At 42.7% G+C, this 18,158-nt stretch overlaps 1 protein-coding gene across 1 annotated transcript in view; it reads right to left on the bottom strand.

The window, feature by feature from the left end:
• Nucleotides 1-17,560, bottom strand: part of ST6GAL2 (ST6 beta-galactoside alpha-2,6-sialyltransferase 2) — a 53,938-nt gene extending 36,378 nt beyond the window's left edge. The window contains exon 1 of the mRNA XM_055703117.1: nt 17,350-17,560. The gene's annotated coding sequence lies outside the window, so the exon portion shown is untranslated. The remainder of the gene's footprint in view (nt 1-17,349) is intronic.
• Nucleotides 17,561-18,158: the final 598 nt, after the last annotated feature.

Genomic DNA, 18,158 nt, shown 5'->3' with positions numbered 1-18,158 from the left:
TCTTAATGTCCCAAAACAAGACAGAGAGGCACAGAGAAATGGATAGTCTACTCAGCGTCTAATAAAACATAAGAAAAAAAGAAAAAAAACCCAAAACAGCCAACATACATAACTGTGTTTCGTTCTCTTCCCTCTTTTTAAGGGACAGCTTTTGATACCGTTATTGCAAAAACACATAATTCAAAAAAGGAAGGAAGTGCTTTGAGGGGTTTTTATTTAAAGCTTGACAGGATAAACGAATCACAGTCTCATTAAATCACACAAATCTCAGGCTGCACACAAGACTAAACCACGAGAAATAGGACGTTACAAATCCTCATGCAGTTCTACACTTCCAGCACAACAGCTCATTTTATTTCTGCTCTTGGCAAGGTTAGAATAAAAGGCTCCTTTTCTTTGCTCCATAAACGTTTTTAGATGCTATATTACTTGAACTTAACACAGCAGTAATTGCACTGAAAAAGGGCAATCTGAATTGCTTCCTGAAAGAAGGAAACGTTTATACTAACACACACACAACAGACAGCGCAGTTACAAAAGGTCTGTTTCAATCCTATCACAAAAAAACTGACCAAAGTCACAAACTCTTCCAGGCAGAAAGGGTTGGAGAATTTTGATTATCCACTCTAAAGCATCAGTGCTTCTGAGATATACTGATTATCTGTATCTCACAGCAGTAAATTTTATATTCACAGAGTATGTTTCTACTGTGTGTTCCGGTAAAGTAAGTCCTATAGGTACTGTGTTGGGCTTTGCTTTTTATTAGACTACAGTTTGTCTTTTTACATTTGTGAAAAGCAAGCCCTTGTTTTAAAACTCTAAAAAAAGAAAAATGGTAAATAAATTGTTCCCTATTCCTCAGCTCTATCTCACTGCCAGTTCCTATTTGTTTATGTTAGCAACATCACCCTAAGAGAACATTTAGACAATTATCATTGCTAATGCTCATTTCTATATACTCATATACATACATATAAAGAACACGCCTTCTATAGGCTTACTTGCTCTAGGCTAAAAGCTTGAATGAAAAGTTTCACCCTGGAAGAAGGCCTGCCAAACTGAAGGATGAAGTCAGTTTAGCCCTTGTTACATTACAAATACAATCCAAAAGTGAAATTTCCTGGACTAGAACAATTTTCCTCCTTTTTTTGTATATTTTGATACTTAACATGACTATGCTGATGATAAGCCAACCTACATTAGCTGAGATGTTTTGTTTGGCTTCATGAGGCAAAACAAAGCGGTATTAGTATTTAAGTTTGGGCTTTTTTTTCCCTTTCCTTTCTCTCCTCCATTCTGGCACTGTTTTATGCATGGCTCAGGGCAATATTAGTTTAAACTATGACTAGATCAACAGAAACCTCTTCTCCGGGGGATACAGCTGTTTGTAACCTGACACAAACCACTGGAACTTGAATCCTACCTGTCTGGAAATTTTGCAGAGAAACAGGATCTCTTAAGAACTACCATCATGAAACCAGTATGAGGAATAGTGACAATTTAATCATGGTGGTTGGTTGCATTCTTCATAGATTTCCCCACTGTGCAGTCATTAGTGACCATGTGCAGTGCACAAGAAGTCTTCTTTCCCAGCACTTCCCATTCACTCCCTACAAGTAAATATGACTTTACAAGGTGGAAGGCAGCAGAAAAAAATTAAGGTCTCTAGAAGCTCCGATACCATTAGAACACTGAGAAACTGAGGCAAGTGAGAGGCATGATAGAGCTGGCTAGTTTGCAAGATTATTTGCATTAGTTGTTTTTGTTAAAAGAGCTGAAATGACGGGATAAGATTCTGAGCCCATCCCCACTGGATACAACATTGGAATTACTATTGGATGCTAATTTTCACCATCATAAGAGACAACAGAATCTGAAACCTTGTATTTTGAGATCTACAGGCTACTACAGATGAATCTGTGAAAGAGAAAATGCTATTCTTATTAAGATACTTGGCAGAGGTTGTTGACATGCTTTTACGGCTAGAGAAAAGTCTCTATTTAAATACTGACTTTCAAGTCTGAAGCTCATCAGTACACATGTAATATATTCCTTTCCTTCAATTCTTCAGCAAGTGGGATTCTCAAAACTTTCAATAAAATATTTGTTAGTATTTCAAATGCTGGCTACATCTTTTTTTTTTTTGGTTTTCAGCCAACAAGCAGGCCTTTGAAATATCACCGATTTCATTAAAAAGCCCTCCTTCTAAGACTGCCTTTAAGTAGCCAAGACATTGAAACCTCCTGCCTACTTTTTCAATGCTGTGCTTGGAAGATGTGGATGCATCTGCAGATGAAGCGCATCCTCTTGCCCGGCACAGAGCACAGCTGACCTCTCAGCAGTACGTCAGACATGTCAGAAATTCTCTTTCTCCCTCTCTTCTCCTCCCTTGCTGCATACTGGCAACTCTGCACTCATGGCAGCAGACCCCTTCTGGCTGTGGCAAGGCTCTGCCCATGCTCCCCCAGCATACCCGCCTGTGCTTGCTTTCCTGGGGAGCCTCTTCTGAGACTGTGCTTGCTTGTCTTCAGGTTCGTGGCCCTCCAAGAAAACATGAGTTTTCCCTCAACACCACGCCATCTGCCATTTAGGAAGGCTACTGGCAACACTCAAGCCAACAATTTGCAGAATCAGGAGAAAAGTACACAAGGATGGAGATGAACTTTCATGTGGTTTTGCCCCTTGCCTAGCATAATACAGCCCTAGTCCATGTCGGCAGCTTTTAAGTGCTAAAGGCAGAGGGCAAGTAATAAAGTGAAGCCAATTCACTGCCTTAAATCAATCAGAAGGTTTTCTCTGCCAAGATAAAAAGAGACTGTTCTGAAAAAGAAATCTTTGTTTTAACATAGATTGATTCCTTAGCAACACCCAATCCTGTCAAACCTGTTCTGTTGATGGGGTTCAGTCCTGCTTCGATCCTGTTCAGATACTAAATAAATGAAAAAAACCAAACCAAAACCCATTTAGTCTCATCTAAAAACTAATGCTTAACGTTTCTAACATTTTCATGATTCTTGCTTTTACTTCCTGATTTGCATCTATATTTCTAGTCAGCATATGTTAGTATAGATGTTTTACTAACAGCTAAAACTGCTATAGTAGGTATAGGGTATATTACACAGGATGACTGCAAGCAAAGCAAAATTTTCCTACTTTCATCAGATTGGGGTTTTTTTAACTGTTGGAGAAAAATGCATTGAAGTTCATGCTAAATATGGCTATAAAAATGCAAAAAGATATACTGGCAGCAATCATAAGTGATGCCGAGCAGTGATGAGACTCTTATTCTGGTGTTCAGCTGTGTTCAATCTACTCCAAACTTCTTACATTTTTCAGTATCTGTTCAGAAGATTCTGTTGTGCCTGCTCTGCTGTGCTAAAACAGTAAAATTCTTGTGAATCTGTATTTGGACATGAGGCACTATAGCAAAGTGCTGGTAATCCACACCCACTGGTAGGAACTTGCCACTAGTAGCAAACCTACCAATCACCAAACCCACTTTGGTGAACTGATTAAACAAAATTTACCACTCTAATAAAGCAGAAGAAACTCTACATAGGAATAGTGTATTTCCTTAATTCACTGTAACTTGTACTTTATTTTAATGCACTGTACAATTTCATAGTACTTCCAGTAACTGTAGTGAATTGTATGGTATAAAACCCATAAATATGAAATCTGGTATTACTTCTAACAGACCCTGGAGCGTGGTGAGAGACATCAGGTTATTGCCAGGGAAGAATGTCACAGATCTGCATGTTCCCTTAACCCCACCCCTGACACAAAAGCTACAGCAGAATCCTTTGTGTGCTGACACAAAGCTACAGCAGAATCCTGTAGCATCTCATTTATGATATCTCCATTTATGATGAAGTGTCCTGAAGTGACATTTAAGCAGACGAATAGAAAGATTTTAAGATGAATTTATGAGCAGTGGTAGACTGGTCTACTTACAAGCCACATTTACTCAAACACACCTTGTACCTAACATTCTGCTTTTCAAAGAGCCCAATTCTGTGAACAGTAGCAGCCACACAAGCTGGGGTTTCTTTGACTTCAGCATAAGAAAATGAGCACCACTGAGCTGTTCTTAAACACCAGACAGACAGACAATAAGCTGTGCTCCAGAAGAACCAAAAGAAATACTGTTCAAAGTTAGTCGGGGAGAAGGGAGCACCCACAGACCTGAGGTCCAGCTCTGGGTGCAGAACCTCACTGACTGCACTTGCACTGAAGCACCGACTGCCAGCGCACACCCCGAATTCACAATGCAAATCAGGTAGCTGATACCACCACATTTTAGTCTAAAGATGCTATACTTTCACAGATTTTCTTTTTCCTCTATTTTAACTGCTTTTTGAGATTGCTAAATCTCTTCAGATTGCTCCGAAAGCAGCAGAAATTATTAACAGTGAACTAATTTATGATGAAATGGACTTATCATACTAACTACTGATAATTTTTTTAAGCTTTAATTGTTCAAATTTGATACAGCTCTTTAAGAATCCTATCCAATGTAGTTTCACAATTCTCAATGGATACTATTTATCTGACTTATTTACTAATTACTTCCAAATTACAAGTGTCCCTCAGGTCTGAATCATTTTTGATGAAAGAATGAGCACACTTACATAGTTTTATACCATGAGGGAACAGAAATTAAAGGAAAAGAATTTGTATAACTCAGATCAAGCAAAGGGAAAGCTTGATTTCTTTGAAGTGTTTTCTAACTTTATTACCACATGCAGGTAACAATTTGTGTCTGCTAAACCTTCCATGCCACTATGTGCCAAGGTCTCTTCAGTTTTGTTTTTTTTAGTAAACAGAGATTATCATTAAAAGCTATGGCAAAAGCAGTATTCCAGAATGCCGATACTGTAAATGTCACTGTCTCCATAAAGAAACCAAGTATGGACAAGCACATGAGGAATAATCTCTTATTTTCAAGCCACTTAAATAAAACATACCCAAGGGCATGCTATAGAGGAGCCCACGTTTCCGTCAGTGGTAACATATACAGTTTCCTTTCCAGGAGGTGGAGAATCCAAGTTTATGGGAATTCTAATACATCACTTTTCTGCCAAGCAGACTGTTGTAAGAAACAGGCACATTGGTGTCGTTAGTTTAAAATCAATTTCACTTGGCCTGGGCATCAGAGAATCGGGGAAAAAATAGACTTTAGTGCATGACATTTGCTTTTTAAAAGCACTGTCTTCTTGGAAAATGTAACATTGTTAATATAATACATTACTCTCTCTACAGCTACTACTTCTCCAGCATTTCAGCCAGCGACTGATGGTGCCAGTTGACAGTGGTGTGCTTCCTCCAGCATCACCATGTCACTGCAACCACCTTTTTATTTCCAAAACCTCAGGAGGAGTAGCATCCCTATTTTGAACCATCTCCAAGACCTATGAACCACTGCTCCAACTCTTGATCCAATCTGCCTTTTTCTTGATGACGCTTCTACTCAGCATGCCCGTTTCCGAATCACTTGACATTTTCCCAAGTACTCCTCATACATGGGAGTTGCAACTTTCTTCTTTTGTAGCCTCACTTCAGATGGATGGAAAATAAGGGGAATCTTTTGCTTAGAGAGGTATTGCATTTCAAAGAACAAGAATATAACTGTTTTGTTTAGCAAATCTGAATAAAAATTCAATTTCAGCTTATATCCCAAAACCACAGTGAAACTGATGTGGTATCAAATATTACTTTCTGAGGAACTTGGATGGTGGGGTAATGAGCAATTCTCGTTGCTCTGCTATTACTGACCACATTTCTGCTTTATAGCTGATTCCAAACAACCGGGGGAGGGGGGAGAGCGGTGGAAGACAATCACATATAAAGAGGCTGGCTTTAATCCAGTGGTAAGGTAAGGAAGACTTACATATTTATACATATTTATCACTTATATATTTATACATATTTATCACATATACTTACTGGGTGCATTCAGCACTTATAATACAGTACGGAGTCACAAAACTCCAGTAGTGTCCATCTAAAAGCTGTATTGCTTTTGCACTGCTGTATCATTGTCTGGCTATTAATGTTCCTGCCTCATTTACTTAAAATGTTAAAAGTCAGTAAATAAGGAAATAATATCAAGAATTGAATGGGAGGTATTTTACTTTTTTATTATTATTTTAAAGCGTCATACTTTTTAACTATTCTTTAGAATGTGAGCAAATTCAGAAACAGGCTTAAAGTGGCACCACCAAAAAGCAAACTACTGTAGAAAGATGCCTTTACTTTCTTGAACTGGATCAGATGTCTATCTTAGCCATGCTGAATTTCTCAGCCAGTCAAACCTACGAACTGTTATTGACTACTCGACTGATTAGCCATGGTGCTGGTATGCCTGAGACTTTCCAAACACAGCAGGGGTTATTGCAGCAGTAGACAATACTGTAATATTGCAGTATTACAGGCTATGCAGTCTTCTATCCTTTCTCTCAGCTTGTGCAATAGGTTTATGAGACTCCTTGGAAAGCTTCTTCTGCAAGCACAGGATGGAGTAGCACCAGTAGTAACTCAAAGCTTTGCGGCTCTGCAGCCTGAAGAGTGCAGGCACACTATTCCTAGAAATGCCAAGAAGATAAAAAATTAATTGAGGTGACCTCCTCCATCAGGAGCCCTGCTTACTGAAAAAGTCATTCAGGGAGTCTCTATGCAGAGCACTACAGTGCTATGCAGTGATGCTTGAGCTAGCTCAGGAATGAAAAGATACATCCTCATTCATACCAATATATTTTGCTTTGCATTTCCTCTTTGATAGCTATAGTTTTAGTGCCATCAACAACTGAAGAATCCTCAGGGCACTTTCAACAGCAAGTAGTCATTGTTTTAAAAAAATAGCGAGCCTCTGTGCCACACATGACAAAAGCAAAGTTCCAGATATACGGTGTGCTCTAGCTGTGCCCTTACTCACCTCATGACAACCTTGCAAGAAGAGCACTGTATATTCCAGTGACTGCAAGGCTTAATTATTTTAATTCCGTGGTCCAGGAGTTTTCAGTGGGGTTTCTCTAATGCTTGCAGCTTCTGCAGACTGTAGCAGTATCTCTGATCACTGTTTTAAGTAGCTGTGATCACAGTACACCCACGCTGCACTCTTTCCATTGGCTGCCTATATGTGGCAGATTGATTTTTAGCTGGCTCTGTTGGTCTTTTTAGTGCTCCTAATAATAAGACACCTGAGCAAACAGAAAATCTTCTGACAGGTATTTTATACAGACACCCTTTTCAGGAAGCAATCCATAACAATCTACTGTATCTTGACAGACAGCTGTAGGTCTGGTGTGGGCTGGGTTAGGCAAGAAGCAGCAATGCCCCTCTGCTACAGATGCTAGCCGGTACTGGTACAGACGGCAAACAGGATAATGAGTGCACCCTGCACAGACATGGAGCACCTCCTGGCCTCAGGAACTGCAGAGCTCAGCAGGTGCCGGGTGATCCCGCTTGAAAGTGTCCTACCAAACAGTGAACAACAGCACCTTGCCTCTTCCAGGAGCAGCACCTTCTGACTTCTGCCGTCTCCTGGCACTTCGGAACTGGAGTCCTGGAGAGAAAAATACAGTCGAGCATCGCCTTCAAACACTCACAGCCCCTGCATCGGGGTGAGGGCTCATTCCAGCTTGACATCTGTCCAGCCCTGCTTGTTCTGTCTATAGTGATCCAGTCAAACTAATTCAGTGCCTTTAAAGTAGTGTATTTACAAGCCTTTGCTCATTTGGTTCCATCTAACAATTACAAGTAGCTGCAATCGCATGCTTTGTCTTCACACCATTCAGAAAACAGCACTCGGAGCAGAGGAAAGGGCTGGTACATAACCACATCTCACTCCTATAAAGAATTGAGTCGCAGCTAAGGTGTCCCTAACTTGAAAAAGAAAATGCATTTCCAGGTCCACAAGCATTTCCTCTGTATTTTCTAATGCCTATCTGAAATTTTGCAATTTTGGCAACTAGACCTTTCAGGCTACAGATGTTCAGACACAACAAAGAGCAGCTTAAGAGCACACACGAAGAACACGGATCCCAGTCTTAGGCTACTGCCCCCTTCATGGCTTTCCACAGCAGGAGCCGCCACCAGGGAAACCCTGAATGACAAGATGGCTATCAAAGAGAAACCTTTTTTAGTCTGGAGGTGAGATTATGACTAGGCCACCAGAGACACTCCCTCCTACCAAGCAGTGAGGGAAAGGCTGTATTAAACAGTGAGAGCTCAAACCAGACACTCCAAAAAAGCTCTCCAGTGATAGCCAGGTGGGAGTAGGACTCCAGCTACAACTCCTTCTCCAGTGGATACAGGGCTAACGCTTCTGCTTTACCACACGTACCCTTACATAGACATGCACAATTTGGCTTCATGCTATCTGCTCTGAATTTATGCTTTTAGAAAAACAAATAAAATAAATAGCCAAAATACAATCAGCCTGAACAATAAATTGCAGTAAACAATTACAACGGAATGGATATCAACTATGCAGAAATGTTTCTAATGGAGAGATTTGCTTTCTATAACAAACTCTGGTTTTAACCTTCATAACTTCAACAAAGTAAAACCCAGTCACATGAAATTTCACAGTCATGGTCTTGTGCCAAGGAAAGCTTCTCTGGAAACTTTGAGGTAAATCAGCCAAGGCATCTTGGAGATATGAGAGTTCCAGAAAAAGTGAGGTGTTCTCCATTTCTTGGACTGCTTCCTAATTTTTTTTGGCTCATCATAACTTAAAAATGGTTGGCTTAGACATTCTAAATTTGCTTGGCAACTACTGGTGCCTTTGACTAGTTGCAGGCTATTTTATTACTAAATGTGGGTTTGTGCAAATTCTGAGTGCTGCAGTTGTTAACACCACATGTTGGCTTGTATATAGCATGGGCAAGCCAGCCTGGCCCACTGCAGGCTCCTCAGTCACCTCATCAGCTGTGCTCAGGCGGCAGCACCACAGCCCAGGGCCCTTCCCTCAGGTCCAACTGGGTGTAAGAACTTGGCTGGACTTCACATCCTTTATGGACCGACATTTTGTCATGTTGAATAGAAATGGTCCCAGGATGCTTCCAAGCCTTGCCAGTACCAAAGTGCCTCTCTTGGAAAGGTAAGCACACACCAGGCACAGATGGTTTCTTCCCAGGCTTACTGTCATCCTTTCACTGCTCCTTCAATCCATGATTAGCCTTACTCTCTGATGTGCCCAAAAATTTTCCCAGGGAATGTCCACATAATTCCCAAGTACCCTCTCCTCCACAGAATACTGATCCAATATATTTTTCATTTCCACGGTGATGAGGTCTGCGTGCCTCTACTGCATCTTATTCCCTCTCCCTGCTCCACTCCCTTGGTCTCTAAGGCCCTCTTCTAAACTGGGAGCGTTATACACATAGACACAACACACCACATCAGACTTCTGGGCAGGAAAACCCAGGGGGAAGATCTTAGCCCTCAAGAAGCAATTTTCCCCTATGCAAACTAAAAGCTTTCGTGAACCCTGGAAAGACTGTGGGTAACAAATTCACTCCTGGTGGGAAGTGCTGCGTTCACAATCTTGATTTTGATAATGAATACTATGGCAACATCATGTATCTCTTGACAGCCTTCAGCATGGTCAACTGCTTTAAACAATTCTCCTTAATCTTTGATATTTCCTTTGACAATGACCATCACCTGCTGAGCTGTAAGGAAAACAAGCAGTGCACAGCTGATCAGTGGTGGAAAACATTAGGACATTAAAAACACTTGCCGGTGAAGTATGTTTCTACACAGAAACTGCCTCAGTTACAGAGACCTATTCTTTTTGAGATGCACACATGCATGACTCCCATTCAGAGGAGCTATGCGAGTGCATCCAAAGTAGAATAGGCTTGAAAGTGCCTACATTTACCAAACATTGATCCCACACAGAAGTGCCTTTTAAGAATGACACATCCTTTGACCTACTGCATCTTACTTTTGCTCTTCAGATACAAGACTTTGCAATGACCACGTCACCTACATTTCAAAAGCAAAAATGGTGATATGAACACACACAAAAATACATAAAATATAAATTATCTGCCTAGTAGAAAGTAAGAACTGATGTTTTTTCAACATTTCTTATCCCATTGCTTATTTATCAGAGCTCTTATTTGTTCAGGCTTCATATATCTGTTCCATCACCTTTTAAAGGCATATAATCTACCTCAGAGGTTTGCTCTTTGCAGGAGACACCAGGCAAAGCTCTGCCAAGTTTTACAAAACACATGCTCCGTGCTGGGTTGGCACAAACTTGTGGAGTGCCAAAGAAAGCTGCAGAAGGAGGACTTCTCGCGGTCTCCCACAGAACTCCTGCCTCCACTGCCCTTTGGGAAGGGCTGTTACCATGCATCTTGCCGGCCACCATGTGAGCTAATAAAATTTTAGAGCATGAAGAAGATCTGCATGCATTTTCCTCCCTTTCTCAATCCGCAGAGGGCCAGTCACAGTCTGACCCTAACTTAACACTCAGGCTGTAAACTTACTTAACACTTGTAGAAGAATTTATTTTTTTCAAACACACTGATGGCAGCATATGGCCCATCGACAGGTTTATTATTGTAAGACACTTTTTTCCACCAGGTTATAGTCTTTTTTACAAACATATGTTTCAGCACATAATAAAACCCCTAAGAACTGTTTCTGAAACATAATCACTATGCAGGCACAGAAACTACTTTTCAAGGTTTGTCAAGATAATGAAAGAAACAATCTTTTAAGGGGCTTCCATTCTTCTAAATGTCTTTTTCTAACTGTCTTTTAAATCTAAGGGTACTGAGAGTTATGCACGTAAAACAAACCCCCCCAAAAAGAAAGAAAAATAGAAGTGAATTCTCTTTGTTAATGCCCCGTTATTCTCCATTTTGTCAAAGCAATCATTTTTATACGTAGTAAAACTTCTCCTTCTGCTAAGTAGACCTTTTAACTGTGCTTTAAATCAGAACACGTGTTTTATGGGTGAATGATAAGCTTCTGAAAAAAAGGTGGCATATTATAAAGAAAATGTCAACACCACACTGCTACAGTCATGCAAACTAATCAGTATAAAACCCACCCTTGATATTCTGTGCCCTTCAGCTGTGTTAATAAAAGGTCTGTGTGTGGAGTCAAGGTAGTTAGATCGCAGCCTTGCATCCATCTGCAAGACTACATCCAAGTTAAATGTCTACGAACGTGTCACTGCTTGATTTTCCTATAAACCACATTTGTGTTCTTAAGAAATAAAGCTTCTTGTCTATGCAGCTATAATGCAATTTCTATGCTAGCACCACAGTCTTCAGAAAAAAATAAATCACTTAGTGTACACTGCTTTCTTCAAAAAATTCCTGCACTCCTCTTATTCTCAATGCTTCCTCTCTAACGCCTCATGATACACTTCACCCAAGCAGGATTTGTTTTCAAACCAGCTTCTTCAACACATCAAAATATGACCCAATTCATGTATGTTTGCTGGGAACTTTGTTTCCGACCACCCAAGTTTATTGCCTTCTGTTGAAAGGAGCCTGCTGCTGGAATACAAACTAGGACTCACAGGGGTCTAGATCCAAAGCCCACTTAAAGGCAGTACAAGACCTGTCACTGAGTTTATGGGACTGTATGAGGTCTGTAGTTCACTGAAGACATGAGAGGCCTTCCAGACTGTATGACACAATACATTATATACTGCTTAACAGCCAGAAAAGAATTTTGCAACAACTTTGAACTTTTCATTGGTATCTATGAGTATTCTGGGGGAGAAAGAGCACTTCTGGTCCCTGTCACCCAATGGCACTTCCACAAAACGTAGATGTTTTAAAACACCAACAGATTTGACACTGTTCCTAATTCATAAACAAAATAATAATATAAATAGAATTCCTAATTCTATCATAGGCATACTGTTACAACTGGCATGCGTAAGCCTGCAATCAAAGAAACCTCATTCATTAAAATTAACCATTGACTTCTCAGCCAATTTGTCAGTAACTATGATCAAGTCTGGACAGGATTAGCTTCACTGGGAGATACAGGGTGCCCTCTATAATGCTTCCACAGCATGAAATCCTAAACCCAGTGAAGCCTTTGAATGTTTTGCAAGCAGCTTACTCACACGGAGCCAGGACCTCATGGATGCTGCTGTAGGTTCTACTTTTTACTGCTTTTACAGATTAAGCCTTTCCAGAAGAGCCAGGCCAACAGCTCTGACAATAAAATGCACTCTTTCTCCACCAGCAGACAGAGCACGATTAGCAATCACCGGTCCCTACGCTGTGTTTGGAAACACTTAACTGCCAGCATTGGTTTGAGGCTAAGATGAGGCATGATGTGCTTGTTAGCCACACTAATGAGTCTTTCGACAAGGGGGCTGGCTCTGCGCATCTAATTGCGGTGGCTGCTCCTGTGATGTGGAAACCTGTCTATTAGAAATCACATTTCACAGGTGACTAAACAGCCATCAGATGCTAGCAGCTTTCATTTGCTACTGACCTCCATTCCCGGCCACAGCACAAGGGTGAACGGCCCGATAACCCATTACCAGTCCAAAGCCAAACACCTCCTGCTCTGCATAGTGAATTATAAAATACCTACAACGTTTTTCAGATTTGCAAAGCACTCCGTTGGAATACCACTCTGAACTAGCAGCTTCTTGTCTAGGAATCGCCCTCGTAAAAGGATGTCAAATTCTGCACTGCCTGGTTATGCGAAGATTGAGGGCATTTTGGACCATGACTGTAGAGCACATCACTATGTTTTTACACAGGGAAGGCATTTACTTAGCTCCCCATCCCTCAAACAGAACATCATGGACAGAAAAGACAGTATGTCATAGACATGGGATCAGAGCTTTTGCTGAGGGACAGAGATGACAGTGACCAGACCAAAAGCAGTCCTTCCAAAAGCCAACTCCATTACCGAAATGAAGTACAGACCTTAGCGTAGGAAAGCTGCTATAAACTGAGGATCCTATAAAGATCCCTCATCAAATTTTACACCCTCCGGACCTCCAGCTCCATCAATGACATAATGGATTCACAAAGCCGCAGAACAAATCACCCCATCTCACTAAGTCCTCTGCATCTGGTGGGCCACATACCTTCCACCCAGACTGACACGTATTACAAGGGAAGAAGAAAGTTTCCTTTCCACAGGTAACAGCCCTTTGGTTCACGTGATTCTGCGTTCAGTCCCCACAGAGCACTCGCAGTCGCTTCAGAACCCTAGCTACAAAGAGCCTTAATCTCAGATAGTATTTATACAATTTAACACAATAAACAGCGGATTGTACAAAACCTGCGGTGAATCCCACTCTGATGACAATCACAGAGCTACGCAATGAGTAACATTTACTTTTCATTTACATTTAGATTTCTGCAGTGCAACCTTCCAGAAAGTACAAGGCAGTAACACACACAACCAGCCGTATGGTTGCATCTCCAATGAAATGTAACAGCAGTCCAGGTCACTACATCCCAGAGCCCAGCTCTGCTCCGCTTCCCCAGCTCCCACCGAACCTCTGGCCATCTTCAGCAGCATGGAAGACCTGGCCTCTCCAAAGGGACTGATGTTGAAGAGGGCTCTGAGGGCCTGCAGAGCAACAGGCTCTGTCAAAGCATCTGTCAGGAGCCAGTTCCCAAGGTCAAGGACCCTCATCAAGAACACTGGCAACAGTTGCTCCCCGACATTGAACCCTTCAAGCATTTATCCTTCTAGAAAGAGATGATCTCTGAAAAACGCATACAACAAATATAATGATTTTGGCATACTTTGCCCTCAAGGCCAACTCCTGAAGCACTGTTTCTAGTCTATGTAAAATCTTCAGCCTGGATAAAAATAATCTCAATTTCTTTACAAAACAGCTCTCCTCAGAAGTGTTACTGATCAAGAAAATCAGTTTTCTGTGGTTGCGCCATAGAAAAGACTGGATCTAAAATACAAAATGTTCACAAAACCAATAACAGGTATCTGGGTTTTTTTACATTATTCTCAGAAATATGTTTGTTGTGGTCAGCTTTTCATACGATCTTGTACCCTAAATATGACACCATGTGTTCCACTGTAGGAAGACGGCATTTATCATCGAATTAATATATGTGTTTAAGGACATGAAGAAGGGCTTGCTGTATCTGAACCCTTTATTGTAAATTCTTTGTGCTGCAGATTTCATCCCATGCTGCTACTTTTACCTTCTTTAAATCATTTTCAAGATACCCCATGTCACTGGAAAAAATACTCTTAACTTCAGTAACCATTTAAAAACTTTCAGGGAAAAAAAAATAAAAATTGCAACTTTCCCATTTGCAACATGGTTTGGTGGATACCTAAACATGAATGATAGCATTTTAAGGAAGATGAAAACATATTATCATGTGATGGCATGCAGAACAATTGCTCTGAATTACTACCAGCAAAATCACAATGCAACTGCTTTTAGTTATGCAAATTGGAAATGTAGCGGTGCAACTGCATAGGAGAGCCTAAAAAGAGCAAAGTTCAGGGAAAAGCTATGCATGCAGCTGCTCCAAAAATAACCATGGTCAGATAAAAGTCTGAAAGCAATTATTTGGGCTGAATATTGTACACAGACCACTGCACTAAGCTTCTATAATTAAAGAAGACAAAAGTTCAGATGGTGCCTAATAAACCATTTACTACATTAATTATATTCAAGTGTGGCAGTCTAATGCTTGGTAATAACTAACAACAAGGGAAATAATTTCAAGAAACTACCTGATGTCGTAAATTTCTTTCTTCTGCATCCATCGGTACCAATGTTACTAGCCAGTCTTTCTAACACACTTCAAACACATGAAAGGGATACTGCTTAGCGTCAGGAAGAGCTATTTAAGGGTTGTAAACCTTTACTCTGAGGAAGCCAATCACCTCACTCGATTGACAAAAATTATTTCTGCACTGTGAAAGCAGCAACAAAGCCAGATTCTCCATTCCTTGAATCAAGTCCTTACACATTTCTTCCAAAGTTATGGTACTACAGTGGCACCTAATTTTTTTTTTTGTAGCAGCAACAGCATCTCAACAGACCTCCACAGATCAACAGATTTCCCACTGACTCTCTTCCCTGGATTTGCCTTCACACTAATCACACACCATTTGTATACATCTGCAATTTTAATAGTATTTGCAGCAATTTCTTACCAAGATATTTAATATTAGAGGTATTTAATATATTGTGGCTTCTTTTAATGCTCTTAGTAGCTAAGTAAATGGAAAATAAACCAACACCATATGCCCAAGTGCTTCTCTGTAGACTGCCAGACAATTGCTTAGCAAATACAGAGAAGTTCCAAAAAACAAACTCTGAAAATTGCTGCAGAGAGATTTGCATACAATTTCTGATGGACCAGTAGCATTCCAACAACTTACGTAAAATCCAGCATGTTCCACTAGTACATGCAGTAACTAACACACAGAGCATCAATCCACAATGCAGTCATTAGGATGCTACCAACAGGATGCTGTTTTATCTCATTTTGCTAAGCTGAAACAGAAAAAATAAAATTCTGTAGGATTTCAATTACATATTTTCTATTTTGCTTTCTTAATTTTGAATCAGGAAATGGTATCTCCAGACTTTATGTAAGTACAACTCTGTGTTTAATCTAAGAGGGCATATAACAAGCATTCTGCAGATTTCAAAGAAGCAAAGAGATAAGGGAAACATAACTTTATCCACAATGCCTTTCTACCGGGACGTTTACATATGCAATCCTAACATTCCTTTCAGCTCCTTTTTATAACACTTTCCCTATTGTTTAGCCTTTCTTTTCCTTTCCTCCATAGAAAACTCATCACAAAACAGCTGTAGAGGTCTGCAACTTTGCAACAAACCTCTAACATTTTATATACATCCTCCAACTCAATGTGGCATGTGGACAATGCTGGGAAATCCTGTCCTCTGCCCAGATGAACTGTAAAAAAGTTCTCAGACTCCCACATCAGGAGTTGCGGAGGTGGTACGCTCCATCACAGAAGACTTTTGCCTACAAATAGTTCAAAGTCCTTGCTTACAAGATCTCAAATCCAGCACTTCCACAGAATGGCAAGTGGAACCCTGCCTGCTTCAGCAGAGGTGTCTGCTAAGATGCCCCTTTGTTGTCAGCTGCAGAACCACTGCTGAATATCCCTGGGTTTCAACACACAGGCAGGACCTCACCTCCAGACCCTTCCTCACAGCTTCCTGTTCAGCAAAAAATAGCACATCTTTTCCCAGTAGTGCACCTTTCGCTCTTAGAAAGACACAGACGAGACCAGTAGTTAACCCCCGCAGGATTTCCAGTCAAACAGTAATTTAATCAGAAAGTGTATATGAAGGAAAAATACCTCTAAACTGTACTTCAGATTTAGCATAATAATAAAACTCCTGCTTTAAAAAGCCTGCAAGAGCTTCATCTTTAAATGGAAAAAATGTAGTAATAAAAATATATCCCCACACCATCAAAACCAGCCGAATTACTTTTGCACGAGTTTTCAAAAAAAAAAAAAAAAAAAAGCAGCTACATATATATATATATATATATGCGTATGTATTGAGATTACCTGGATGCAGTCACCATGCCTGGAAAGTTTCATTGCAAAGGGTTAAGGCTTAGAAAGTTTGCAAGACTGGAAAAGGAAAATCAGGTTGAAAAACGAGCAAAATCCTTAACCTTGAGGTTTGCTGCTGCCTCCTGCCTATCACTTTAACATTTCTCGCCACATGAAGAAATGAGATGACTGAATCTTATTCCAACAGTTACCAGCTAAATTACTTGAACGAGTAATCTAATCAAAATTTTTTCTAGTACCGACTGAAATGCATCGCCATGACAAAATAAACTACAAATGGTAGCTGAGTATTAGGGATGATAATGTGCCCGATAAAATACATGAGACCGCAAAAGTGATCTACACCGCTTATTAGAGGTAAATTCGCAGAGACCATTTATTTTCCCTCTAAGAATATCGATTTTTGTATGCTAATGCGACTGCCTAACTATTTATAAGCGCAATCTGCAAAAGCAAACAGAGAACTAACAGAATAGCCTCGAAAAGCAACCACAAAAAAAAGGTCTCATTTAAATTCCTGGAAAGCACTGCTTCTCCAAACATATCTATTCAACCTCTCTCGGGCAGGCCAACCCTACTAAAAACACCCCCTGCACTCTCCCCGCCTGAAAACTGTTAAGCCAAGAAGCCGCTAAGCCATGCCACCGAGAATCCGTATGGCTTCACGTATAGGATTTTCCTTCCAGCAAACGCTGCACAGCAGCAACCCTCCGTCCCTCCCGCCCCCCACCCCCCCCCCCCCAAAATAAAAATACCCCCCCGACGAGAAGCGCGGGCGGCCGTACGTACCGCCGGGCGCTCAGGGCTCTCGGGGGGGGCAGCCCCCCGGGGTGCAGCAGCCGGGGCGGCGCGGGCGCTCCGCCTCGCCGCTTCCCACGCGGCGCCGCTCCCCCCGCATGGTGCTGGCCGCCGCACGCACAAAGCGCAGGGCGCGGGCAGCCGCGGGGGGCGGGCGGCACCCCGGGCTCCCGCCGGATCGCAGCGGCACCGCCACCGGCGCCGGGAGGTGACACGGGCGGCTCGCGGCGGCTGCGGCGCGGCACGGCACCGCCCCCCGCCCCCCCGGGCGCTGCCCACCCCCGGGAGCCGCGGAGCCACCGCCCGCCGGGGCCGCCCCCGCCGCTGCCCGCACGCGGCCGAGCGCCCGCCGCCCCGCCCCGCCCCTCCCGGGATGGGGGCGCCCCCGCCCCGTTACCTCGCGGGCGGAGCCGAGCGCTACGGCGGCGGGGCGGGGGGCTGCGCCGGCTGCCGGGCCGGGGGGGCCGCTTGCCTGGGGCCGGGGCTGCCCCGGGGCCGTGCCGCGCCGTCCCGGCTCATTGTTCGGGAAGGGCGGCGGCGGGCGGGGCGGCCCCGGCGGGCGGGGCGGGCGCTGCGGCGGGCGGGGGGCACCCCGGCGAGGGGGGCAGCGCCCGCACCTTCCCTGCGCGGGCGGGAGGCGGCGGGGCAGCTTCCCGGCGGGGGCCGGGGCGGCGGGGCACCGTCCCCCGCTGGCCGGGGGGATGGCGCGGGGCTGGAGCGGGGGGAGGGCGCACTGCGCCTTGCACCCCCGTGGTCGCGGCGGGGCTGCGGGGAGCCGCGCCGCACCTTCAGGGGTCTGC

This window comes from Falco cherrug, chromosome 2, assembly GCF_023634085.1.
Source record: "Falco cherrug isolate bFalChe1 chromosome 2, bFalChe1.pri, whole genome shotgun sequence".
NCBI lineage: Eukaryota > Metazoa > Chordata > Aves > Falconiformes > Falconidae > Falco > Falco cherrug.
This window is presented reverse-complemented; position numbering and strand designations above follow the sequence as displayed.